The sequence below is a fragment of the Aulonocara sp. 'chitande type north' Nkhata Bay genome, linkage group LG1 (genome assembly GCF_057382095.1).
Source record: "Aulonocara sp. 'chitande type north' Nkhata Bay isolate Kocher_YH1m ecotype deep benthic linkage group LG1, A_spYH_male_GT1.1, whole genome shotgun sequence".
NCBI classification, from domain to species: domain Eukaryota; kingdom Metazoa; phylum Chordata; class Actinopteri; order Cichliformes; family Cichlidae; genus Aulonocara; species Aulonocara sp. 'chitande type north' Nkhata Bay.
The window spans coordinates 8084584-8094674 of NC_141344.1; the positions used below are offsets into that span (position 1 = coordinate 8084584).

At 36.8% G+C, this 10091-nt stretch overlaps 1 pseudogene across 1 annotated transcript; it reads right to left on the reverse strand.

The window, feature by feature from the left end:
• Window positions 1–979: 979 nt before the first annotated feature.
• Window positions 980–10091, reverse strand: LOC147338631 (semaphorin-7A-like; annotated as a pseudogene). The gene is made up of 13 exons (XR_015131831.1): window positions 8581–10091; window positions 8428–8466; window positions 8223–8321; window positions 7898–7991; window positions 7526–7633; window positions 7285–7427; window positions 6940–7118; window positions 6641–6741; window positions 6081–6276; window positions 5773–5885; window positions 5371–5516; window positions 4308–4369; window positions 980–3816 (listed from the first exon to the last, which is right to left on the reverse strand). The product of XR_015131831.1 is annotated as a semaphorin-7A-like (transcript).

Below are 10091 nucleotides of genomic sequence, written 5' to 3' on the forward strand. Positions count from 1 at the left end.
ACAATCTATAAGTTATTTGGATAACATCCTCAGGCCATATATTACGCATGTGACACATCGTGGACATCCTCTCAGTTCATTGCATATTATTTGTATTGCACTTCGGTTTTTTGCAAACGGGAGCTTTCTGTATAATATTGGTGACGCTGAGCACGTTTCCAAGGCTACCGTCTGTCGGGCAGTCAGGAATGTTACAGTTGCACTGAAACGTCTCCTGTACCCGTTTGTGGTGTTCCCCGGTCATAGACCCACAAGATTTATCAAAGAGGGATGCCACAAAATTGCAGGTATCAGGATGACCAAAACTTAATTTATGATGTGGTGATATTTGAACTACTACTTAAATTTTACATTTATTTTCACGGTTCCCAGGCGTGATTGGCTGTACAGATGGCACTCACATTCCAATCATTGCTCCTTCAGTAAATGAAGGAGACTATGTGAACAGGAAGTCTTTCCACAGCATTAATGTACAGGTACATAGTTCCCTGTAGCATTTCAAACTAACAAATTATTTCATTATAGTAATGGATGCTAATTTGTGTTCTCTGCACTGTGAAGATCATATGTGATGCTGCCAACATTATCACAAATGTGGAAGCCAAGTGGCCAGGCTCTGTCCATGACTCACAAATATTCCGTGAATGTACACTGAGCACAAAATTTGGACATGGTGAGTTGAGAATACTTTAAAATATATAAAGACCAATTGCTTCAGGGACATTTGAACTGAAGTGTACCCTTCTGTCTTAGGAGAGTTCACTGGCTACTTGCTTGGTGATAGGGGGTATCCATGTTTACCCTATTTGCTTACCCCTTACCCTGACCCTGAACCGGGCCCACAGCAGCGATATAATCTGGCTAATTGCAGGACAAGAGCCAGAGTTGAAATGACTATCGGAATGCTTAAGGCCCGGTTCCAGTGCCTGCAAAGACTCAGGGTCACCCCAGAAAGGGCATGTGACACAACATTGCCACAATTAGAGGAGAACACTGTCCTTCTGAACCAAACATCAGCAGTGATCCAAACCATGAACATCCTGACCCTCCCACGGACATACAAGATGGAAGCGCAGTCAGAGACACCATATGTCACAATCATTTCCTTTGACCCATCACCTCAACATGTTGAAAGAAGAATAAACAGATTTTTTGTTCAACTGGCTTTATTGGTCGCCTGTGTTTCCTGTACACAAAGTATTAAAAGATGTAAACCTCATAAAGTGTCTCTGTTGCTTCCTCCTCTGTAACAGCTGTCAATGTTTCTTCATTATTTTCCTGTAGTAAAGAAGTTAACAACATTGCTGTTCTACTGTAAACTCATATAATCTGTGGAGTATTACTCACAACTGCATGTTGGTCTGGCTCAACAGGAGGCTGCACCAGATGCAGTACACCACCACCATCAACTGATAGAATATGAGGTTTATACAGGTCACTTATAACTTACAAGGGACCAAATGGCAATTAACAAACATACCAATCACCTTACACTTCATTGTCATTATGCTCTCAAAGACAACCAAGACTGAGGGAAGGCAAAATCAGTAGGAAAATAACTTCACTACAAAATAATCCATTATGGTAAAGAGTTTATCAAATGAATGAGTAGCACTGCAAAGGTGACTGTGAAGAAAGGATGTATGCACATCATGTATTATTTTGAATTTACCCCCTATGTAGGCACTTGTGTCTTGCGGGGTTATTGACTCAGAGGATGTCCCCGCAGAGATGCCTTCGGCCACAGGGCGCCCACTGTTTTGGCTGAGGGCCAACTGCTCAGCCTCTGTGAGTGGTGGAGGACCCCCACCTGTTTTTCGGGCCTCCGCTTTTTTTCTGTTGGCTATAACGGGGTCACATTTGAGCATACAGAGTAAGCAAATATGTACTTGTAATGTGCTCAGATAATTTCAATAATTTCAATAATTTCAATAATTACAGAAAGAAAATTAATGTAGCCTCTAACTGCAATTGATTTACATCGGACAAACAGACCAAGCACTATGGCTCATAATACAATTACACCTCACCTGTTTGGACTATATTTTTATATTTCATTTTTACTTGCTGCCAGGAACGTTTGGGGCCTGTTGGGTTGCACCTGCGCTCACATCACATCACAAAATAAAATGTATAAAATAACAAATAAAATAACATATGATAAAATAACGTGTTAAATGGGTGGAAATCCCTAGATCAATGTTTATATTAACACTCACGCATTGACTCTGTCGGCTATGTTTTGCCATGCATGCTCCCTTTGTTTTGCAGCTGAGGCTGTGTTACTTTTTTTCTGAGAAATTTGCATGTTATCGGCATATGCTGCCATCAGAATTTCGGCCTCAAGCGCTGTGAAATACATTGACCGCGCCTTCTTTCCCTCCGTCTCCATGGTGACTCGCTTAATCTGTGCTCCGCTTATCAGGGCTTTATGTATCCTCGTCCGCGCGCTTCACTTGGGGTTAAAGCAACTCCGCGTTGATTGAACTAATTGTTATCAGCCTTTCTGAAACCGAATATTCCGAGTTGGACAGTTCGGGGTTACTCAACCCTGCGTATCATTTTTAACTCTGAGTTTTCTAAACCGGCTTCCTGAAACAGGGCCCAGATATTTACAAACTCTTCAGATAAAAACAAAAACACTTTTTAATTGTAACATCAAATCAGACTAAATGTTTATTTTTTTAGATTGATAGATATAAAAAAACATATTTGTTAACTTTAAGAGTAAAGAGAGAATCTGTCTGTATTTCTTAATTGTAAATGGCACCAAATTGTATTCAAAATTGAGCCACACTTATGGAGGTCCACAATTCTTTTCCTGGTGTTTTGGTTGATATCTCTTGATTTTTTCCATGTCAAAGAAACAGGCTCTGTGTTTTGGGGGTGTCTTATGTGCGTCCACAGGTGTGCCACCAATTTACTCACATGGACTCTACTAACCTATCAGAAGCTTCTTAAGCTCGGAATGGAATCTTCTGAAGTTTTCTTATTAATTACCAATAAACTTAGTGTATATGTACTCCTAAATTTGATGAAAGTGATTCTGACATTTAACTAATTCAAAAGACATTTCAACATTTATTTATCTAAAACAAAACAAGTTTACTCTAAATTGATGTTTAACAGTAAAAAAAAAGAAAGTTTTTATGTTTTTTTCCCTAAAGTGTATGTAAATATCTGGTTTCAACTGTGAATATACTGCTGTGTATTGAAATTCCTCTTGTTTTGCATAGAAATATACTGAACAACATACAAAGCATAATATATAAAATAACATCTACCTGAGTTTTTTCTTTGAAAGAAGCTCCTTATGTCCATTGTTGTGTACATCAGTACATAACTGAAACCGATTTAGTTTGTTTAGCCGTGGAGAGTAACAACTGAAAATACGACTTATGGTCCTTCATTTGCAAATTTAAGATTTTATAATATATAACAATATAATACATCAACTCTGGCTTTAACATGAGAAACTCTGAATCAGAACCACACTTAGACAACACCAGATGATTGGGTTTAACTGTTGGCCCACTGCCTTGCTCTCCAGTTGTTCCTGGAGCCGTAGTTGGTACTGTGCCAAGACTTTCCTGTAACCCATTTCCTCTGATACACAGGTGTGGGTTCCTTCCTCCTCAGGTCCCATGCTGTTGATCAAATAAAGGCACTGATCTGCCTTCCAGATGCAAGATGAGGAGTTTTGAAGGTGCTGCCAACTGTACTGAGCATGACGAGATGACATTGAGCACTGCAGAAAATGCTTTGCATGAAGTCTGACTTCATTCTTTTCTGGATTTGGAATGGGACTTGTAAATTCTGTGGAAAGAACACAAGAATGTCCCTTTAGCTTGTTTTTCTCCTTATTTCTAGTCACAAGTGGAATGTAAGATCCTCAGAAAAATGACTGGACCTGCTTTTAGGAGGCAATGGGCACGCTATCAGATTTTGTAGACCTAAAAAAGAAATTGCTCAAATGTGTAATGAAAGCATTTTGGTTTTCAGTTTGGAATAAAATGGGGGACTGCAGAACCAGAAATATTTTAGCATCTAAGTAAAATATGCCTTTTAGCTGTTGATAAAATATTAACATGAAAAGAAAAACATTTTACCAGAGAGTAGGCATGGCACTGATAAAACTGAGGTAGAGGTTTATGGCATACAGAGACAGATATTAAATAATTCTCAGAAGACTCAAATCTTGCTTTCAAGTAGATAGCTTGGGGTACTGTAGAGATTTTGCAGTTTTCATCAATTTGCTGGAGCTTTCAGGTGTTCGATTACTTGTGCATGCGCCTGAATTTAAATACCTTGTGTAGTGTCGTCTCCACAGATGCCAAGGTTCCCAGTTGCTGCATCGTGCCACCTCCCACTATAAAGGACGATGCATGTTTAAATAAGGCAATATGCAACCATGATCCTTAACATGGATTTAAGAAATAAACAAATTATTGAAACTCAAAAACTCTATCCCATTAATTTAAAAATTAAATGATCTTTATAAAGTATCTTGACAACACACCTTCAATGAAAAGCTATTGAACATGAAAATAAAAATAAAGAAATAAAACAAACTCGCACAGTACCAAACTTTTAGATACTGCAACCAATTTAGAATCACAAATTAACTTAACATGCACCTAACACTGTGAACTGCTGGGAAGAAGCTGGACTATGTAGAGAGAACCAATGCAGGCAGCGGGACAACATGCATTGGATTCAAACCCAGGACCATTATGCTGTAAGACAACAGTGCTAACCACTGCAACACTGTATCGTCAAAAAGATGATGGAAAAAAGGATGTGCATGGTAGCACTCTACTTTCTTCTTAATGTATAGTTTATTAGTTACATGTTATTATTAATACTAATTCAAATAGACATTTCTGCCAGTGATTTCAAGTTATTTTGGCTGTTAATCATCAGCAGCAGTAAGCAGCAAAAAAACGTATCGAGAAAGAGAGAAAATATAGGTGATAACTAGTGAAATATGAATATAAATGTGAACAATAAGTAATGTAGTAGTTCATCAAACTAATCACTATCACAATTCACATGTTGGTCATTATGTTAAGTTAAATCTGACCAACGCTTCAGAGGCAGTAGTAAATCTTGTGAATTATAGCGTAAGCTCTTCAATATCAGTCCTTTGGCTGGAGGACCTAAGAAATTGGCAATTTAATATTTCAGTTGATGTATAAGGAATGAATAGCATTTAATACAACTGTTAGACCTTGAATGTGGTGAGGGACAATAACTATACATAGCTTGGGTTTGTTTACAATTAGATAAAACTTAAGGGTGTGTCGTTTAATTGTTGGGTCAACAGTTATTGTTCACAGGTCACAGGTCTGCAGGTACATAAAGTCTTACTTTGCATCAGGGGTGCAGTGGGTGCCATCCCAGCCACAGTAGGGATCTCTGGATAGCATACAGTCCTGGCAGGTGTCTCCATACTGGGAACAGTTTGCTACATCAAGTTGGACCAGTTCACTTGCAATATTCACATACAGCTTTTTCTGCAATGATTAAAAAATGTTTTCTTATTGTTAAAGGCCTACTAGTAAAAATGGAAAAAAAAAAAAGAAAAAAAGAAAAGAAGCTAATATAAGCATGTAACTTACATATAAAGATGTAAGTAAAATGCTTGTCTTTATGATGTTCATAATTTTCCTTTAGTTGACTAAAACAATTATTTCCAATCAGTAAAGCATCAACAATTTCACCTTCATGGTTGGTGGGGACAAAAGTTTTGTAGGCATCATTGTTACTCACAGAAGATTGGTGAAGGATGAGGCGGAGGATGCGAGCGTGGCTGAACGGTCGATACTCAGCGATGACAAAGGTGCGACTTTCATTGTGCAGCACTTTATGAATCCCTCCATTGTCTATGGAAAACCACAAAAAAGAGGAGGAATGATACATGATGACTTTTCAAAAACACACTACCTGTTGTTTTTCTGGTCATATATTAGTACAGAGTACTTAAATACTACCTTCTGTTACAGAAACACATTAAAACATTAAAGTACATTCTTCGTAACATTTAGTGTGTCCTACTTCAAATTATTTTTTTTACTTACTTAAAGATAAGAAGATGACGTTCTGATTTCTACTTCTGCTGTTTGGTTTACTGTCAACATGGATGTGGGTATACTTGTGATGATTAAAGAGAAGAAGGCCAGAGGTACCCACAGGAAGAACCAACTGCTCCATCTCCGAAGTCTTGAAAATCTTCTTCAGGGTGTCCACTGGAAGCTTGGTGGTATCATCAACGCACTGAAGAAATGAAGTGCTTAACTTAGACTGGCTGAACACCAGATGACTGGTCAATAAGCCTGAAAACCTGTCTCTGGTTTACTTTTTAAGTTTCTAAGATGACTGTTTAAAAAAAACAAAAAAACATTTAAAACCTTCTAATTTAGTCTTTTAATGAGTCCAGTGTTTATCTTAAGCTGTCTTAAGCTGAAAGAAAATATTTAAAAGCCTGAGCAATTTTTTACTCTGACTACACTTAACCACTTGTTTTAAATTATAATAAAGGGCTATTCTATTCTTGTCTATATACTCCCTCCAAAAAAGGTTGGAATGTTTTTGTGATGGCACCAGTTATTACATTTTATCAATTATCAATATTCAATACCGTCCTTGATCTGTCCATTTGGTCTTTTGTGTAGCCTTTGAATGGGGAGTTTTTGAAGATGTTACTGATCTACTGTGTAGATGCAGACAGCACTCATTCCCCTGCAGGGAGACAAATTTAGCCTGAGACATTTGCAGCAATATTGCTATTATTTGCAGTTAGTGGCAGCATTAAAAAAAATAAATAAATCAAAAAATACATAATATGAGTGAAAAAGAACAAATACACACACAAGATAAAGATAGTTGCACTCTGGTCTGAGGGATTTGGAGGCAGTACAAGTTATTTAAGAGTTATACCGTTTGTTTCTAAAAAGTCCGTAGATCTTAGTATCCTGCCACCGATCTGATTGCACAGTGGCCACATCTACCAGTTCAGAGAAACGCTGCTTTCTCTCAGGGTCTCCACAGAAGAGCCTGGCATTCATCTGGGATGTCCAGGTAAACTGCATGTTGTTCTTAGGACCACCAACATCTGTCTAGAAGAAACACAACTTATTAATAATTGGAAGAATATTTATGCAAATATAAATCTTGTTTTGTAAAGTGGTTATGTGGTTACTGATGCTGTTCATTTTTTTCTGTTTTGGAAAAATGTAGGCATTACCTATTTAATTCAAACTTCCCCATTCATTCTGCTCTTACCATGCAAACCTGGGTCACAAAAGGGAGCCACATTTCACTGAACAGTCCAGTGTCTTCACTTTTCTCCTTATAGAAGCCATAAAGTCTGTTCTGGGAGGGATCCTCTTCACGTTTGCTGAGCACCAATCCTACATAATGCTGCTCTAAACATTGAAAGAGAAATATTTATTTGTCTCCAAACATTTATAGTGATGCGATTTCACTAAATAAGGTCTCTGTGGCTCTAACTTTATGAAAATACCTTTATCGTGGTTCTTTGGCCCCACTCTTGCTTTACCAAATTTGTGAATGCCAACAGATTCAACAGATCCAGAGCGTGTTATGTAGAGATCTGTACTTTGTTCAGATTCTGGAACAAACAGTGGCAAATTGACGTTTTATAGGGATGTACAAACAGGGAGAAACTAGTTCAATATTATAGTAATAGGGAGAAGAAGCAACCTTTAAAAGGGACTGATTTAAATAAAAGATGTTAGTAGTTTTGACAAAAGTACAGACTTTCTGTAAACACACAAGAAGGATTAAAATTACAGACTCATAGAAAAAGGTGAATGAGGAAGGAGGGATTCATCAGCAGATTTATTCAAAAGCATCTTGTGTGTAAAAAACTCACCTGCAAGGGCCGACAGGTCACCTTCCTTTATGTTAAATGAGCTTATATGTTTTATTAAACTCTCCTTGCATATCGGTGACTGCTCTGCCAAATTCTATTAAAGAAAGAACAGTTTATCTTAATGTTTCCCAACTAATGTACATCACAGATAGCACACATATATATATACCCAACACCCTGTACCTGTGATGTATTTGCTTTCTTTTCAGAAGAAGGTTGTTTCAATTAAACCAAAGTAGAAGTAACTTATCAACCCTGAGCAGAAACACCACAACTACCATTTCCCAGTATTATATCAGTCCTCCGTCACAGTACTCTGTCCTACCGAGTTACAGCAAACTGTTTCATCCTCAGTGGTTCCACACACAAACAACTGGTTAGCATCTTTCTTCGGGTGGACCAAAGTGATGTTATAGCTGCAATCCTAAATGACAAGATGAAAATTGTTTGTTAGATTTCTTGAGTGGTCAAAAAATACAATTTGACAAACTACTTCTTTTTATTTTTTTGTTTATCTGTTCACTGCTTACCTCACTGTTGCAATTCTCCAACCGCATAAGTCTTTGATTCTGTGGAAATACATAATGCAGGACTATTACTTTTCCATGATATTAATATGAAGATACATTTATTTCAGAGCATTCAGTACAGTAATTTACTGTGATTATACAGCTATGTTCTACCTTGTTCTGGTTTTGAAAGTTGTAGGTATTCAGGTATGTTTTTCCAACAGCTAAGGCAGTGTCCGGCTGCTCTTCTAGAAGAATCTGTACTGGTGGATCTTGGGGAAGACTGAACCGTTTCATTGCAGTTTCTAAAACAAATTTTTATTTTTATTTATAATATGTGTGTGTGCGCAATATATATTGAAACTGGACAACGTGCTCAGATGCTCAGAGATTTCTGGAAACCAAAATAAATTTGGTTTTGGTTTAAGAACCAACTTTAAACCAGTTCATCATATGTGCAGTCAGGAAGTCCTAATGAGAAACATGCTCTTCAGACAAAGTCCTCCTGAGGTCATGTAGAGGGATATAAAATATCATTTTAACAGTGGTTTTTTCTTAGCAAATACTTTGGACAGATGAACAAATGAAGCAACATTGTGTAGCACAATATCTCATTTTAATTCATAACATTAACATTACCATTGTCACCACTTTCGATTACATTACTCACACTTAATGGATTAAATGATATCGACTCTATCTTCATGTGTTTGCATTTCATTTACACCTTTTTTCCTGCAGAGCTGTCTTTTAACTATTTAAAGAAACACAACATCACTGCCACCACAACAAACAAAAGTTGAAGCCAGTATGTTAAATCAACATCGCAGTCTAAATCTAGATTCATTAGCTTTCATTTAATCAATCTTGAAAATTAGTGGTCATTTTTTGACCACTTTTGAAAAACCACTTACATCACAACTAAAAATCAACGGTGCTCTAATAATATTTTAGCTTACACTAAACACAGCAACTTATTAACAACTAACATCGCTGAGTCGACCATTCAGCCACAAACTAACAACTTACATATCACTGTATTTCTTTATCTAAAGCAGTGGCGTTCCTTAGAAAATCAAAGTAAGTAGTTCTTGTAAAGTGAAATCTACACTTCAATTAAACCAAAGTCAAAGCGTGTCTCTCTGTACCTCAATAGGCATTCTGTCTAGTTGGCTGCTTGCACAATCCCTTCAAATACTGACATCTTGTGGCCACAGTTGGCGATTGTCTCTAGAAGAAGGCTTGACTTTTCATTTAAAAGCCACAAATCTAGAGTTTTGAAATTATGCTACATAAATAGTTTTATTTAACATTAGGCACTGAAATAAATTAAAATGTTTTTTTTTTATTTTTTAATTGAATTTAATTTCTGATGAATTCACTTATTGAACGATGTCCTACAGAAGAGGATTAGGGCCACTGGAAAAAAAAAAGTGGACATGTCTTTTTTTTTTCTTCTTTTCCAGAATTCTGACAAAAATGTCAGAATCCTGAGATCAAAGTCAGAATTTTGATTAAAAAAAAGTCAAAATTGTTTTATATTTTTATTTGTTCCCATGAACAAAAATTATAGTGCACACATTCTTTCTATACTTTAAAATTAAGATTTTCCCTTTCTTTTGTGTTTCTGGGTTTATAACTTTATCCTGACATTTAAAGTATTGATGTAGAACTGAAGAAAACAA